General features: G+C 35.3%; 1 protein-coding gene across 5 annotated transcripts in view; it reads right to left on the bottom strand.

The window, feature by feature from the left end:
• Positions 1 to 19,307, bottom strand: part of ADAMTS6 (ADAM metallopeptidase with thrombospondin type 1 motif 6) — a 289,783-nt gene that overhangs the window by 167,596 nt on the left and 102,880 nt on the right. The window lies entirely within an intron of this gene.

Below are 19,307 nucleotides of genomic sequence, written 5' to 3'. Positions count from 1 at the left end.
TCAGGTCATGATAGCAGTATCCTGTGATTGAGCCCACACCAGGCTCCACACATGGCAGGGAGTCTGCTTGAAATTCTCTCTCTCTCCTTCTCCCTCTGCTCCCCCACTTCTCTCTCTCTAAGGGATAAACAAATTTTTTTTTTAAATAATGATTTTTACTCTGTTATAGACAATTCTGTACAACTAACATTTAATCAGAAGGTGTTTCAGCTTTGCCTGTCTCTAATGAGCAACACAAGAGATAATTGAAAATAAATTTCATGAATATTATTTAAATGTTGAAAAAGACATTTTTCAATGAAGAAAAAAGATTAGTGGTGTTTCAAATCTGTAGATTTGATATTTTCAGAAACACTACCCCATCTTTATGAACATGTACAAGAATGCAACAAACTTTGTAAGTTGTACAATTATATAAAGCATCTGAAATTGGTGTTGTGTGTGCACTCACTGCTTTGAAGGATTATGGTGTCAGATGACAAATATAAGGGTAGTAGAATTCTTGTCCCTAAAATATGTTTATATTTTATATATAAGCACATTTTTATATTTCATATTTCATATTTTATATATGAGTGAATTTTCGTATTTTATATATGAATGCATTTTTCATGCAAAGTGCTATCAAAGAATCCTAAATAACAGCTGGAATGTAATGAAGCTTATAAAACAGAAGTATCAACTATTTTGTAACTCCTTGTTTGTTTAATAAGTATTCGTATGCTTAGTGGTATTTGATCTAAAACTTCCCTTCGTTATAACTGATAACAACACTCTCTCACCAAACCCAAAGTTTGCCTGACCATATTAACTTAGGTCAAGTTTGAAACAATAGAAACCCTGACTGAAGAAGGGAAGAGGTGATATAGTAATAAAAAAAATAACTTATATGTTGCTATATCCACCATGATACATACTTTTTAAAGATTTCTCTTCTTTAGGTTATTATTATAATTATGAGCAAAAGGAAGACTTCAGCCATAGATTAAAAACAGTACACAGTTTTAGCCACGAATTATATAATATAGAATCAAATTGTTTTTATATCAAAATCAGGAATGATAAATCTAAAAGTTTCTGGGGCACCAGACCTTCTGCTCAGGTCATGATCCCAGCATCCTGGGATCCAGCCCACATCAGGCTTCTCTCATTCCCCCTGCTCGTGTTCCCTCTCTCACTGTGTCTCTCTCTGTCAAATAAATAAATAAAATCTCTAAAAAAATAAAATAAAAGACCTAAGTTTCTGAGGTGCACCTGGGTGGCTCAGTCGGTTAAGCGTCCGACTTTTTATTTCATCTCAGGTCATGATCTCATGGGTGGTGAGATAGAACACTGTATCAGGCTCCTTGCTCAGCACAGAATCTGCTTCTCCCTCACCTTTCCCTTCTGCTACTCCCCCACCACCCAGCTCACTTGCATGTGCTCTCTCAAAAAAAATAAATGAATAAAATCTTAGAAAATAATAAAAAACTAAAAGAAAAGACCTAAGTTTCCACTCAAGGTAAAATTCCTTAACTATACTGAATTTCCATTTCTATGTAGAATTGATTAATATAAATCTTTTCTATACCTTGATGTATGTGTTTGCTCTACATTGTGTTACCTGTTCGTAACAAAATGTTTAGCATAAGTTCAAGTTAATCATTTGAGACATTAAAAAGAAAGTTGAAAATTTTATTATTTCAGTTACTTTCATATTTTCATCAACTTATGATTCTTCTACATTACCTTTTTAAATTTCTTCTGTGTGTGTTATTTCTTATTCCACCCATTCACTCTTTTTCCTTCTTTTTCATGTATAAATTTCTGATTCTTTCCTTTCCTACAACCTACTCTGCTATCAGTCTCACATTTCTTTTTTTTTTTTTTTTTAAGATTTTATTTATTTATTTGACAGAGAGAGGGAGATCACAAGTAGACAGAGAGGCAGTCAGAGAGAGAGAGGGGGAGGAAGCAGGATCCCTGCTGAGCAGAGAGCCCGATGCAGGGCTCGATCCCAGGACCCTGAGACCATGACCTGAGCCGAAGGCAGAGGCTTAACCCACTGAGCCACCCAGGCGCCCTCAGTCTCACATTTCTATAGATGAAAAGAATCTTGGAAAGTTATCTAATCCAAGCTATACTATACTTAAACTATGATTTTTCAAATTAGGCCAAGTATGAACCAGCTTTTTTCATTCTCCTCAAATCTTATCTTTAAACATCATTTTCAACACTATGTAATGGTAATTCTCACAAACTTTTCCCTCCACCCCTTTCTTTCTCTTGAATGTCTCATTTTTATCTTGTATCACATTAACTCTGTATCTTATCAACTCTTCTCTGACATGCTATGGTTTTGCCTTATTTTCCTCCAAACTTGAGTCACCTCAGGAAAAACTACAAAGACAAACAATGCAAGGAATCTATTTTATCACAAAGATGTAACTGGAGTGCTTTTTAAGACAGCTTGCCATACAAAATGAAGAAATGAGGGGTTGAGGAAAAGAAAACGAGTTCCTAATTGCCTACTCTCAGCTCTCAGCACCCTTTAAACAAATCAATCTTTACCAAATCTTGACCAACAAAGTTACAGCAGGAGCCCCTAAACTTATAGGTGAGTCTAAGAATTACAGTGGAGTTCTAAAAAGGGACTAGAAAGCCAAAATATAATTAGAAAATGTTCTCCAGATTCTGAATTCAGATAGAAAAATATCATTGGGCACTTGTTTCCTTCTCATGAAAGAATAATAAAGTTCTCAGGGAAGATGAAAAAGAACTAAGAAACTTGATTTTAAGAGGGGTCTACAAAAAGCCAGGTACCTGAAGGAAAGCAACGTTCTGCTTTTGGATGAGGAATTGAATGCATACATTGTCATTTCCATAACCTATGTTCATAAGGGAGGACTGATTGAGCAAGACCAACACCAGAGAGGTTGGCTAAATATCTGTTACTGTAACACTGGTATACTTTTCTGCTGCAGATACTTTCAGCTCTTCAATTTCCTAATAACTTTTGACCAGGCATGGCTATCGGAAGAAATTGACCAAAACATATGGTTAAGTTCCCTTTTAAGGTCTGCAAAGTATAGCACTACCTTACAGTGATGAAATACCTGGATGAGTTCTTAAAACCTTTTTCCAAAAACTACATTCCATTCTTATGTAAGAGAAACACTCATTGCAAAGAAGCATTCCTTTCAATGATTTAGGTTTGAAAATGGAATGAATCAAAATCTAAACTCTGAGACTCATTTGTTTAACACAGAGCCATGGACTTATTTCCAAATAAAATGTCCTATGTACCATGCTGTTTCATTAGTTCTAAGTATAGTGGCCAAGGCCAAATGATAACGACACAGCACTACCCTGCTTTCTTTACATGCACCGATGGACTAGCATTATAAAACTGACTGCCGTACAAAGACAACTGTAGTAAAATAATGAGGAGAAAACATGATTTTAACTCAATATAGGCAAGAATGTATAACACTCTATGATAAATCAAAAATATTTTAAGACTACTCGTCCTAGTTTTAGGCTGCTATTACAGAATACCATGGACTAGATGGCTTAAATGACAGACACTTATTTCTCACAGTTCTGAAGGTTGGGAAGTCTAAGATCAAGGTGCCAGCAGTTTGGGTGTTTGGTGAGACCCCCTTTCCTAGCTTGTAGAGACTAGACCCTTTCCTTGGTGCTCATAAGGCCGCTCACTGGTGCTTGCTCATGAAGACAAAAAAAGCTCTGGTGTCTCTTCCTCTTCTAATAAGGGCACAAATTCCATCATGAGGTGCCCACCCTCATAACTTCATCTCAACCCAATTACCTCTGAAAGGCCCCACTCCAAATACTAACACACTGGGGATTAAGACATTAACACTAGAATTTAGCAGGAGGGAAAACATTCAGTTCATAACATTTTATCCCTACCACACCCTGCAAGTTCATGACTTTCTCACATAAAAAAATACATTCATTTCATCTCAACAGGCCCAAAGTCTTAACTCATTCCACATTAACTCTAAAGTCCAGATTTTCATCTATCATCTAAATCAGATATGTGAGAGACTAGGTACACTTCATTCCGAGGCAAAACTCCTTTTCAGCTATGAATTTGTGAAAAGCTACGTGTTGCCAAAACATAATGGTGGGATAGTCATAGGAATGATGTTCCCATTCCAAAAGGAAGAAATCAGAAGAAAGAAGTAATGGGTCCCAAGTAAGATTCCAAGATTCCAAAACTTACCATAGAAAGTAGCATTAGACTTAAGGCTTGAGAATAATTAAGCCTTGAGATCTGCTCTCTGGACCCAGTGGGGTGGTGGCAGCATCCCTGGTTTCATATCCACGGCCCCACCCCTTCAGTTTAGCAGAGTGTTGCTCACAAGTCTCTCTGTAAGAGCACCACCCAATCTGCTCTCTATGAAGGCCTTCCTATGCAGCTCTGCAGGTAAATGCTCCTGAATTTTGAAACCAAGATGGAGGCAGTCTTGCCACCTAGGCTATGCTGTGGTACGAGCACCAGCCCAGATATTATCTGAAATGTCTTTGGGGTCCTTCCACCCTTTTCTTGAAGAATAAGTAATACATGTTCACAGCTTTCTTTTGTTCTGTCAGTTTCCTTTAGTCCCAGCTGGCAGTGTTTTTCCTGGTGTAATTGCATCTCTATTGCTATCTCTGTTGAGATGGATGATTACTCTGTTGAGATAGATGATCACTCACAGCCACACTAACCTCCTTATCAAATGGTCAGTAAGCCATACCTTAGTGTTTTCTTCTCAACATGCTTACTCAATTTGTGCATTAGGCACAGGCTGAAAATTTTCCAAATCTTTAGGTCCCAGGTCCTTTTTGCTTAGCAAGTCCTTCTTTAATTCACTTTTCTTTTTGCATTTTACTATAAACATTTAGGAAGAACAAACCTACTCTTTGAATACTCTGATCAGACACCTCCTTAGCTAAATACCCAATGTCATCACCCACAAGTCCCACCTTTCACAAAACACTAGAACATGAACATAATTCAGCTAAGTTCTTTACTACTTGATAACAAGGATCACCTTTGCTGATATTTCTGAATGCCTAAAACCTAAGACCAGTAATATGTATACTATTTGATTAAGTGACATATTTATTGTTATTATTTTTATGTGAACATCTTACACAGTAGTTCTCAAAGATGTGCCAGGGTTATTTGCCTAATAAATATTAGGTAATTTTAGCTACTAATTTCTATGATAAGTCAGAGGATACCACCGTTTTTGCTCATGGAACAATTAAAGATTTGCCATTAGTTTAAGAAAATGTTTCTGGCTATTTACATTAGAATATGAGTTTTCCATTCATTCTAATAGGGTGTTTCCATGGGGAACCACAGAGATGACTAACTGTGAATGCCTTTTGCTTTCGCAAAATTGTCCCCAAGCCACTGCAAAATGATCTAGCTGACAAGATTGAGATTTTCATATCTAAATTATTAAAACCTACCAGGACAGGATTCTCACTCCTTTGTAATCATGTATAGTCTCAATTCAATGGATTATCATAATTGTCTTCTGGGCCTTTTCTCATTACTATCTCAATACTATTCCATTTTTGATTAACTAACTTTCTCTCTTTGATTGTCTTGTCACTAAATCATGATATATTTATTTACAATGAATAAATTGTTATTATATTTTTACACATTCACAAAAGTGGCATGTTACATTTTTGGAATCCTGCATTTTAATTACCAATATATTTTGAACACCATTCCAGATGCAGTAAAGGAGGTAAAAGTTATTTGTATAAACTGGCCTTATATTGTACATAATATAAAATGGACTGATCAATCAATTAATTCCAGAGTAAACTAAATTTATCTCATTAATAAATGCCACCCTGAAAGATAACTGTCTTTTGTAGGGAGTAAATAACAAGAATCCCAATATTTCTTTGTAGCTGCATGAAGAAACACAGCATATATTTTTAATATTAAAATATTTGCAACCATTACAGCACCTAGAACAAAATAGATAAAATTTTTGAATAAAAATAGCTGGTTTTCTAAAAAATAAAGTAACAGGGTGCTCTTTTTTTTTTTTTTTTTAAATAAACATATAACGTATTATTAGCCCCAGGGGTACAGGTCTGTGAATCGCCAGGTTTACACACTTCACAGCACTCACCATAGCACATACCCTCCCCAATGTCCATAACCCTACCACCCTCTCTCTATCCCCTCCCCCCCAGCAACTCTGTTTGTTTTGTGAGATTGTCTCTTATGGTTTGTCTCCCTCCCGATCCCATCTTGTTTCATTTATTCTTTTCCTACCCCCCCAAACCCCCACATTGCATCTCCACTTCCTCATATCAGGGAGATCATATGATCGTTGTCTTTCTCCGATTGACTTATTTCGCTCAGCATAATACCCTCTAGTTCCATCCACGTCATCGCAAATGGCAAGATTTCATTTCTTTTGATGGCTGCATAGTATTCCATTGTATATATATATACCACATCTTCTTTATCCATTCATCTGTTGATGGACATCTAGGTTCTTTCCACAGTTTGGCTATTGTGGACATTGCTGCTATAAACATTCGGGTGCACATGCCCCTTCAGATCACTACGTTTGTATCTTTAGGGTAAATACCCACTAGTGCAATTGCTGGGTCATAGGGTAGATCTATTTTCAACTTTTTGAGGAACCTCCATGCTGTTTTCCAGAGTGGTTGCACCAGCTTGCATTAACAGGGTGTTCTTTGTTTAGAAAACAAACTACCTCCTTATAAAAAATACAAGTTCCTCTAGTTTTGAGAAAAAATTATATTTGATATCAACATAAAAATACAAATTCTTCTAGTATTCAGAAAAATTATATTTGACATCAACATATAATGGAAATGCTTTATAAACAATGAAAAATTATCAGTCCATTTTATAATATTTAAAAGGCAAGGCCAGTTTATACAAATAATGTTACACCCTTTACTACATCTAAATTTATTTTCTTTCTAAATTTTTTACTACAGCATCTTTTTAGTTTTACAGAACATGGTAGACCACAACAGCTCCTTGCCTCAAAATAAAGTACACAGCTTATTTTGTCTCCTTCCTCAAAAACCTCAAAACCAAAGAAGCTATTTAAAGCAAAAAAGGAAAAGCATAATACACATGCAAAACATTGCTCAATAGGAAGAAAAATGTTTCTATTGTGAGTATATGTGTCTTTTAATTCAGCCACAAGCAACCAATAGTCTAGTTCTGTTAGGCAGTACTTTGGTTGTCAATTTGCAGGGATAAAAAATGTTTATTTATGGTCAGGCACAGTATTTAACAACATTGATTTTGAAAGCTTGACTACATTTTAAAAATGCATATGAAAGGGTTACTCCTAGAAAAAACACCACCACAGTACTTTATCTTCTGTATATGTGTATATAAAAGTTAAAATCTAAAATAAAAATATATTTAAAACTTCAATATCACTTCTCTTTTTTTATTTTTACCATCAAACCAATTAATAAACAACAGCTGTCCTCTATCTTCTAATGCATGCTACAGTAACAAGAAAGTAGGGAAAGAGGCCATATTGACTATCCTTCTGATTTAATGGAACACCAACAAACTACAGTCTTATTAACAGAACTGAGTATAACTCAAATTACATTACTTCTGTCAAGTCAACTAGACACATTTACCATAAGGGTTGATCATAAAGTCAGAATTTCTTGATGAACTGTCGATTTTCCTTAGTTAGGAAAAAAAAAAAGAAAAAAGTTCAGGTTTACTTAATGAGCTATTAGAACAATAAATACTTCAAATGCCCTGTGAGCAGTCTGATGTCATCATTAAGGATCTACAGTGTAACAAAAAAATTCACATGTCCCATAGCCACTTATTCTAACATTCTAAATGTAAAGTTAAGTTCATATTTAATCCAAATCCTTCATTCTGTAGGTTAAATTGATTTCTTTTTGTTGACCTTCAGTGAAGATTGAGAACATCTGGTCTCCATCCTTTATGCATAAGTTAAATACCTCTAAATCTTCTCTTCTCTGGAATAATAATAATCCCTGCTACTTAAAAATTTTTCTTTTCGGTTTCTCTTTCAACCCTTTAATCATCTTTGTGGTCCTCCCCTGAACTTTCTCCAAGTTCTCCACGTCCTTCCTTAGTGGTAGAGCCCAAAACTAGAAACAATGCTCTCATGAGGGCCAGTGGCAAGTACTATGGAATAATAACCTCAAGTTTCCTGCATTCTTCATTCTTATTTATGTGACCTTGTATTGTGTTTGCTTTCATCACAACACTACATTGTTAGCGCATGCTAATCTTGTTATTCCTTTACTACTAAGAGAGTTTCCAACTTAAACACTGTTATCCATCTTCTGGATTTTATGCTATTTTTCCTCTCCAACCATAATGCTTTATATTTGTCCCTAGTTACATTTCATTATCCTAGTTTCTATTCAATATTCTAATTTGTTAAGTTTAGTCTAACATTACTATCTACAATGATATAAGGCACTGATGCCTCTTATCCCATTTCTAATTTCAACTGCCACTAATTTACTAAGAATATTACAACACTTAATCATTACCTGTCTACAAGAGGGGTTTAAGTGTTCAAAAACCTTGAGTGCCAGAATTCATCATCCTCTGACAAAACTATGCTTGTGGAGACCTTGTTACATTTGTTCCCTCACCTTCAGGTCCCAGCCCAACACTAACTGTCTCAGGGACTAGAGGATAGAAGGTGTATAAAACAAAAATGCTTCCATAACTTCATTAAGTCTCAGAGACTTTAAAATTTTTTTAAAGATTTTATTTATTTATTTGAGAGAGAGAGAGAGAGAGCATGAGTAGGGGGAGGGGCAAAGGGAGAGGGACAGGCAGACTCCCTGCTGAGCAGAGTCTGATACCCTGAAATCATGACCTGAGCCAAAGTCAGATGCTTAACCAAGTATACCACCCAGGCACCCCCGAGACTTTAAAATTTAAAATTTCCCAATATATTGATGAGTTTCTTTTACAGAAAACAATGACAAGCTTGGACATATTATAACTATTTGGGTTACCTTGCCATGCGAGACCTTCTATTCTGTCATTAAGTGAACAAGACTTATTTGAATATGTTTACTGATAAATATTTTTTAAAGGTACTTTTGTAATTACCTTATTGCATGTGGAGCTATGTCAGATAAAATAACAACAACAACAAAAAATTAAACTGACCTGGGTTTCTACTGCATAGGAGCTAGGTATTTTAAAAACTTACTAACATGGAAGCAAAGATAGCCAGATAAAATCCATCAAGTCATCTATTGCTATCACACAGAGATGAATTACATAGAGAAAGTACACTTAAGAGATGGAAGACAAGGATCACTACTTAATTGACATGAAGAAGAAAAGTAATCATGGTGTTCTATGCTCCATCTGAACAAAGCTGTTTCAAACTTATAAAAATAGCTTGTGAGCACTAACACTGTCCCCTACAAAGTAAACAACTTTATATAAATAAATATATATAAATATATAAATAAAAAGACATTTATAAGTGATAAAACAAGGAACAAAGGTTAATTTACTGTTTAAAGTTCAAATGGTAAACAAAAGAAGAATTAAAAATGACTAAATATATTAGGAAGATAGGTGTCCAGTCAGTGGTATAAATCAGTAAAATTGGGATGCCTGGGTGGCTCAGTGAGTTAAGCATCTGCCTTCAGCTCAGGTCATGATCGCAGTGTCCTGGGATGGACATCAGACTTCTTGCTCAGTGGGAAGCCTGCTTTTCCCTCTGCCTGCCAATCCCCCTGCTTGTGCTCTCTCTCTCTCACCCAATCTTTTCCTCTCTGACAAATAAATAAAATCTTTAAAAAAAAGTAAAATTATTATCTATAAGAGAAACAAATAAAAGAGAATGTCTAAAATTGACAAATCAAAAAGTTGTGGTAAAATCATATTATTTAGAAACAGAGCACTAGGGGCGCCTGGGTGGCTCAGTGGGTTGGGCCGCTGCCTTCGGCTCGGGTCGTGATCTCGGAGTCCTGGGATTGAGCCCCGCGTCGGGCTCTCTGCTCAGCGGGGAGCCTGCTTCCTCCTCTCTCTCTCTGCCTGCCTCTCTGCCTGCTTGTGATCTCTCTGTCAAATAAATAAATAAAATATTAAAAAAAAAAGAAAAAAAGAAACAGAGCACTAACTCCCAGAAGTAACAGCTGGGAAGAGGTGGTCCAAGAGCCTGTAGCTTACTATTATAATAATACATTATTTTAGTGTTAGAAAAATTAACAAAAAAAATCATGTTCTATATACTTATGATGAGCACTGAGTAATGTATAGAATTGTTGAATCACTATATAGTACCCCTGGAACTAATATAACACTATATGTTAACTATACTGGAATTTTAAAACTTAATTTAAAAAGTCTTTTGGGGCACCTGGGTGGCTCAGCGGATTAAGCCACTGCCTTCCGCTCAGGTCATAATCTCAGGGGCCTAGGATGGAGCCCCGCATGGGGTACTCTACTCAATGGGGAGCCTGCTTTCCCCTCTCTCTCTGCCTGACTCTGCCTACTTGTGATCTCCCTCTCTGTCAAATAAAGAAATAAAATCTTAAAAAAAAAAAAGTCCTTTTTCTACTCAAATTGATTAAAACACAATCCATAGCCAAAAAAAAAATTCAGAACAGATTAGACAACAAAAATACAAATAAATTTTAATATGACAAAGTATTCAATAATCATAGGGAACCATTAATGCAGGGTTTTTTAGCCTATAATATGTGCAAGAAACCTCCAGGCATATATATAATTGCCATTCTCTCATAATCCACTCCTGCATATATGAAACTTAAGATCTCTTATCTTGATTCTTCTAGTTAAAAAGTAGAGTAACACTGTCATCCTCAACTGAAGAATGTCATATTTCAATCCAAACTACTCATCATTCCCTGTATGGCTCTAAATGACCACCCCTTGCCTCTCAGTACTACATTCCTTCTCACTCACTATGAACTAATGGCACACACCAACCTATATTCTTCTCCAAATATGCAAGGCTTATTTTTACCATACCATTCTTCCCTATATCTTTACTTGACTGAATGAAACTTACCATACTAGTATATCCTTGCATTTCATAATCAGTTCCATAGTAATAGCAAGTTTAACATTATGTTGTTATTCACAAGGTATGTGTTAGCCTAAAATACCGCTAGTAGTAAAGAAATGACTAAAAATATGTCATTTGTGCAAACTGTTAATAGTTCCCATAGGAATTTTCTCTTTACACTTCACAACAACCTGCACAGTGTAGAAAGTGAAAAAGGTATTATTTTCATTCACTGATTGAGCAAACAGATTTACAGAAGTCAAATAATTTATCAAAAACTATATGGCTAGTAAGCAGTGACACAGGGTGAGAGTTTAACTCACCCATTTTGAAAAATAGTCCAGTCCCCTTATCATTTGTTAAAAATGACGCACTGAAAACTTTTACTTTTGAAAGACAGAAAATTTGAAGATTCTTGTCTCCAGTACTGAATCACTATGAAGCAATGGGTAAACATGAACTCTCACTATTCTGTAATTCCTAAACAAAAATGACTATGATATTCCAGTGATTTCCAATGATTCACAATTGGAAAATGCTTAAATATCCTCAGATTAAAAACTGTGATATTACAAATTCTTCATATTTGCATATTCATTCATTTATTTAACAGATAATTAATGAGAACCTCCCCCGTGTTAGGCACTATACTAAGTTCTGTGAATATAGCAATGAATAAGACACAGAAGTTTTCTATTAATTTGGAAAATAGAAGGAAATTACTGTCCCTACAACAAATTTGGGTAGTGTGAATTTTAGTAGCACAAATGTCCTATAATAAAATAAATGTGCTACAATAAAACCCAAACTTCTCTATAGAAGACCATGTAAACCTTTCCTTCCAATAGATTGTTAAATTCTAAAAGTAATAAGTATCTAAATACTGTTAATTTGTTTCTCTTTGTGAAAAACCCAATAGAAAAAATTAAGCCACTAAATATTTCATTTTATTCAATTAATACTTATAAATTATTTAAGATTTCTTATGTATGTTAGACATTCTACCAAAATTCTTTTTTTTTAAAGATTTTATTTATTTATTTGACAGACAGAGATCACAAGTAGGCAGAGAGGCAGGCAGAGAGAGAGGAAGGGAAGCAGGCTCCTTGCTGAGCAGAGAGCCCGATGCGGGGCTTGATCCCAGGACTTTGGGATCATGACCCGAGCTGAAGGCAGAGGCTTTAACCCACTGAGCCACCCAGGAGCCCCTCTACCAAAATTCTTTTGAGCATGTACAATATACCAGGAACCATTTAAGAATTCTAAACTTTGATGAAAACATTTTACCTCTATTTGTGAGACAATTAAGAAACAGTATTCCACTTATAACTAATATATACAAACTCATTGTTCTTTTTGGACTGGTCTTAAATGCAATATTCATGCCTTCTTCCATACATGTTCTAATTTTATTTCCCCTTATCTATTCTACCATTTTGTATACACATAAGACATATCCAAGACTTACCTTATCCTGGAAGTATTTTCTGATGACTCTCCTGTCAATCTCACTTTTTGAGCTTCACCTGCACATAAATTATCTATACATTGCTCCATATTTTTATATGTACATCTACTTGTATAACTTGTTTTCTTATCTATAAAATGGAAAAAATAATAATAACTATAGCTCCTAGTTGCTTTGTGGATAAACTTGCATATATATATACTGTACATATTAGCATGATAACAGCTTAATAAATCCTACTGATATTTTAATTATTGTTGCTTTTGTTAGGAATAAATAAGTATAAACTAATTGATTAGGTCACTCTCATTCAGTGCTTAATGAAAACTGGTCTTTTGCAATTATGTTTGATAATACTAGTAACTAGTAATACTAGTATAGTATTCCTAATATAATAATACTAGTAATACTAGTATTACTAGTAGTTACTATTAATACTGGTAACCAGTAACTAGTAACTGATAATACTAGTAACTAGTATTACTAATAACTAGTAACTGATAATACTAGTTACTAGTGCTTTTATCTCTTTATTATAACTTAATCACAAATTCCAAATTTTATATCAGTAAACTGAATAATTTAGAAATGAAAGTAACTCTTTTACTAAATATTATAAATTAATAATATCCTACTTCTTGTAGATTCTTACTTAATTAAATTCACAAAATAGACACCAAAAGATGATATGTGTAGTTTTATATTGTAGCTAAGAGCAAACTGGGAGCTACTTTGCAATTTATTCTGAATCTTCAATGAGGTTTCCTTGGAGGTTGCCAACCTAAAAACTCACTAACCCTAACGTAGTTAAAATAAATGAAGAGTCAGGAAAGATTTTGTAGAAAGTATGAAGGCCTATTTGGCTGGTAAATTTTTTCCATCTGCCAATTTACAGAATCTCAAACTTTCTTCCAAAAAAACACCAATCTTTTGGTTTCCTGAACACAAACTATAAATCACATTAGAAATCCCCAGTGTTCTTGTTGTTTGTTGGCCAAATCTAGTATATCTCCTAATTTAGTCATCTTTTTCCTTGCCACTTATATTATTTCCAAGACTAAAAAAATTTTTGAGCACAAGTCCTGATGGCCCCTCTTGTGGATTTCTCATAATACAAAAGTATGTAGTAATGTGATGTGAGGATGTTCTGTCACAAAATCATCAAAATGACATAAACATCAATATGAATATACTATGAAAATGAATGACAACATGATGAGTTAAAAAACATGATTATCACTGATATACTTAAACTGTACAAAGGCAAGGCAGTAATCCAAAGTAGAGGTATTTTTAGACACAAGGAACAAGACTGTCAAATTCAGAATGACCCTCCAAATAACAAAATAGTTTAAAAAATGTGTCTTCATCTACAGTTTCAACTTCCATTATCAACTTACTCAGTTCCTATGTTACATACAACATAATTCTACTCTCACCAAGGAATCGTTATGGCAAAAGGGAATCTGAACTATGACACAAACATTTGGCATTACTGAACCAGGGGAAAAAAAAAAACTGGCTAAAGTAAAGATTGCCTCTCTCACTCAAATCACATACTTCCCTAAATCTACTTTAGCCTGTCATGGCACTTAGCCACTTAGATTTAAAAATTGTGACCTCTTAAGAGATAAGACATAAAGCTATCTTGGACAAATAGAATTACATTTTCTCTGCCCATGAGAAATAGTAAAACAAAGAAAGAGTAAACAAGGTAATTCAGATACTTTCTCTAAAGCATGGTGAAGATGCTGTTTTAATTTCATTAACACGATCAATTTCATTTTAATTGAATTTTGGAGTTTGTATCAGAGTTATAATAAGACTAAGAACATGTATAATAAAACTAATAATACACACAATTTGAGTATGAGATTATTTCAGAAAATATGTCTATAACCAAAATTGCTGTCATAAACTTGGGTTATATATTTTAATTCTGTTTGTTTTACAAAGTGCTTCCTTCATCTCCTAATATCATGTGTCCATTCCTAGCTCCTAGCTCAAAAACAAACACGCACATATTGATAATAAAGTGAGGTTAAGAAACCATTCATGTCAGGAGGAGTTTTTTCCTTAATACTATGGCTCTTACCTTTAATAGACATATTTTTAGCTTAAATTTAAAAGAGTAAAAACTCACATGATTTTGGGCTCGCTTCAGTAGCACATACACTTTAAGATTTATTTCAAAATTTTCTCAATTTATTTCATACATCCAACTCATTAAAATGATATTTTGCAGGGTTCACTACCAGAAAAATACAAGGAATCAAAAGACACACATAAATGGAGAACAAGACACAGACATTGCTACCAATAATCCAGTGAAATAGTCTCTGTTGGTACAAAGAGGAGCATGACGTTGGAGAATTATAATCAGGTCCCAGGAGTTCAGCTAGATAGTTATCAAACCATTCTGAACACCTACAAACTCAACAGGAGAGAGAAGAAAAGAGCAGCAATTCTAGGAACAGAAAATTCACCACTTTCTGGAAGGTAGGACATGCGGAGAAGTGAAGCCTAGGCAACGTATGAGAAGATAGAAGCAACATACCAGAAGATAGACAGCCTGGGGAGAGGCCAGCTCCTGGCAAGTAAGACAGCAGCGGAGCACAAAATCAGAACTTTCAGAAGTCTGCTCCACTGAAGGACATCACTTCAGAGGCTAAGTGGGAGGAGGAACACTGACGGCAACAGTGTGGTCTCAGGACCCTTGGGGTCACAGAAAGAGAGGGATGCCTGAGTGTCGCAGAGCTCCCAGGTATCAGAGCAGGGAAGCCAGCTGCAGAGATGGAGCCAGGAGTGCGCTCTCAGCTGGGGGTTACCTTAAACTGTGAACCAAGGCACAATTGGGCCACTGCTCTTCCAGCATGGACTCCACAAGTGGAAGATTCGGAGAAATCCACTCCTTCTTCCTTCGGGAGAAGAGGCACAGGGACATGCTGTAGGAATCTGCTGGATTTGGAGACTCCAAACGGGGCCATGCACCAGAGATAGAAATGCTGGGTCACAGGCTGGGTGAGCTCAGAGTGCAACAAGAGACCAGGGAGATGGGAGGGATTTACTGCTTTTTCCTGAAGGTGCATTGAGGAATGCAGCCCTAAGCTCTCAGCTCCTATGGTGCCAGAGATTGGGAGGCCACCATTTTCATTCCTATCCTCCAAAGCCACACAGAAAGCTTTCATAGAACAAAAGATACTGAGCAAAACCAAGCAGATTGCTTAGCCTGGCCCCTGGCTAGTGTGGTGCAATTCCAACTCAGACAAAGACATTTGAGAATCACTGCAACAGGCCCCTCCCCCAGAAGATCAGCAAGAATGTCCAGCTAAGACCAAGTTTACCAATCAATGAAAACTACAGAACTCCAGAGCTTGGGAAAAGCAACACATAGAATTCAGGGCTTTTTTCCCATAATCTTTTAGTCTTTCAAAGTTAAATTTTTTAAATTTTGTTTTTTTCTTACTCTATTTTAAAATTTTTTCCTCTTTCCTATTTTAATATTTTTAACAATTTTATGTTATCAATATGTTTTAATTCTTTTTCATTTTTATTGTTATAATAATCTTTTACCCCTTCATTGTTTTTAACCTTATTTTTTGTATACATGTAGGTTGTTTCTCTTTAAAATTTTGGGATACAGTTTCTTTTAATAGATCAAAATAAATCCTAAATCTAGCACATGGCTTTGTTCTAGTCTCCAGTTTGATCACATTCTTTCCTCTTTTTTTTTTATTCGTTTTTCAACCAACTTATCAATTCCTTTTCTAGAATCTTTTTTAATTTTTATCTTTACAGTAATATTCCATCCCTTCATTGTGTTTACCCTTATTTTTGTATATATATATATGTTTTTCTTTCTTTAAAATTTTGGGAGGTAGTTTTTTCTAGCAAGCCAAAATACACCCAAAATCAAGTGTGTGGCTCTGTTCTATTCACCAGTCTAATATATATATATTCTTTTTCCCCCCTTACTTCTCCCCCCAGTTTCAGGTCTCTACTGATTTGGTTAGTATATATTTTTCTGGGGTTGCTGCTACTCTTTTAGTATATTGTTCTCTCATTCATTTATTCTTGTCTGGATAAAATGACAAGGCAAAACCCCTCACCACAAAAAAAAAAAAAAAAAGAACAAGAGGCAGTACCAACAGCTAGGGACCTAATCAATATGGACATTAGTAAGATGTCAGAACTAGAGTTCAGAATGATTATCAAGGTGCTAACTGGGCTCAAAAAAAAGCATGGAAGATACTAAAGAATCCCTTTCTGGAGAAATAAAAGCCCTTCCTGGAGAAATAAAAGAACTAAAATCTAATCAAGTTGAAATAAAAAAAGCTATTAATGAGGTGTAATAAAAAAAAATGGAGGCTCTTACTGCGAGGATAAATGAGGCAGAAGAGAGAATTAGTGATATAGAACCAAATGACAGAGAATAAAAATGCTGAGCAAAAGAGAGACAAACAACTACTGGACCATGAGGGGAGAATTCAAAAGATAAGTGACACCACAGATGAAACAATATTAGAATAATTGGGATCCTGGAAAAAGAAAGGGAAGGGAAAGGTATATTGGAGAAAATTATAGCAGAGAATTTCCCTAATTGGACAAAGGGAACAAGCATCAAAATCCAGGAGACACAGAGAACCCCCTCCAAATCAATAAAAATAGGTCCACACCCTGCCACCTAATAGCAAAACTTGTAAGTCTCAGTGACAATGAGAAAATCCTGAAAGGAGCTCGGACAAGAGGTCTGTAACATACAACAGCAGAAATATTAGATTGGCAGCAGACCTATTCACAGAGACTTGGCAGGTCAGAAAGGACTGGCATGATATATTCAGAGCATTAAATGAGAAAAATATGCAGCCAAGAATACTATATCCAGCGAGGCTGTCATTGAGAATAGAGGAGAGATAATAAGCTTCCAGGACAAACAAAAATTAAAAGAATTTGTAAACACCAAACCACCCTACAGGAAATATTGAAAGGGGTCCTCTAAGGAAAGAGAGAGCCTAAAAGTAACAGATCAGAAAGGAACAGAGACAATATACAATAACAGTCCCCTTGCAGGCAATACAATGACACTAAATTCATATCTTTCAAAAGTTACCCTGAATGTAAATAGGTTAAACGCCCCAATCAAAAGACACAGGGTATCAGAATGGATAAAAATACAAGACCCATCGATATGCTGTCTACAGGAAATTCATTTTAGATCCAATGGAACTCAAAAGAAGGCTGGGGTGGCAATTCTTATATCAGATAAATTAGATTTAAAGCTAATGACTATAATAAGAGATGAGGAAGAACACTATATCACACTCAAAGGGTCTGTGCAACAAGAAGATCTGACAATTGTAAATATCTATGCCCCTAACATGGGAGCAGCCAATTATATAAACCAATTAATAACAAAATCAAAGAAACACATCGACAATAATAAAATAATAGTAGGGGACTTTAACACCCCCTCACTGAAATGGACAGATCATCTAAGCAAAAAATCAAAAGGAAAATAAAGCCTTTAAATGACACACTGGACATCACAGATATATTTAGAACATTCCATCCCCAAAATACAGAATACACTTTCTTCTCTAGTGCACATGGAATATTTGCCAGAATAGATCACATCCTGGATCACAAATCAGGTCTCAAACAGTACCACAAGATTGGAATCATTCCCTACATATTTTCAGACTACAATGCTTTGAAAGTAGAACTCAATCACAAGAGGAAAGTTGGAAAGAACTCAAATATGGACCCTAAAGAGCAACCAACTAAAGAATGAATGGGTCAACCAGGAAATTAAAGAAGAATGTAAAAAAATTCATGGAAACAGATGAAAATGAAAATACAACTGTTCAAAATATTTGGGACACAGAATAGGTGGACCTGAGAGGAAAGTATATAGCAGTATAAGCCTTTCTCAAGAAACAAGAAAGGTCTCAAGTACACAACCTAACTCTACACCTAAAGGACCTGGAGCAAGAACAGCAAAGAAAGCCTGAATCCAGCAGGAGAAGAGAAACCATAAACATCAGAGCAGAAATCAATGAAACAGAAACCAAATAAACAGGAGAATAGATCAAGGAAACTAGGAGCTGGTTCTTTGAAAGAATTAATAAGACAGATAAACCCCTAGCCAGACTTATCAAAAAGAAAAGAGAAATGACCCAAATTAATAAAATCATGAAAGAAAGAGGAGAGATCACAACTAATACCAAAGAAATACACACAATTACAATAACATATTATAAGCAACTATACACAGCAAATTTGACAATCTGGAAGAAATGGATGCATTCCTAGAGACATATAAACTACCAAAACTGAACCAGGAAGAAATAGAAAACCTGGACAGACCCATAACCAGTAAGGAAACTGAAGCAGTCATCGGTCATCAAAAATCTCCCAACAAACAAGAGCCCAGGGCCAGATGGCTTCCCAGAGGAACTTAAAGAAGAATTAATACCTATTCTCCTGAAACTGTTCCAAAATATAGAAATGGAAGGAAAACTTCCAAACTCATTTTATGAGGCCAAAATTACCTTGATCCTAAAACCAGACAAAGACCCCATCAGAAAGTATTATAGACCAATATCCTTGATGAACACAGATGTGAAAATTCTCACCAAAATACTAGCCAGTAGGATCCAACAGTACATTAAAAGGATTATTCACCACGACCAAGTGGGATTTATTCCTGGGCTGCAAGGTTGGTTCAACATCTCCAAATCAATCAATGTGATACA

Source organism: Lontra canadensis, unplaced genomic scaffold, assembly GCF_010015895.1.
Source record: "Lontra canadensis isolate GAN:19392208 unplaced genomic scaffold, GSC_riverotter_1.0 scaffold4, whole genome shotgun sequence".
Taxonomy (NCBI): Eukaryota; Metazoa; Chordata; class Mammalia; order Carnivora; family Mustelidae; genus Lontra; species Lontra canadensis.
This window is presented reverse-complemented; position numbering and strand designations above follow the sequence as displayed.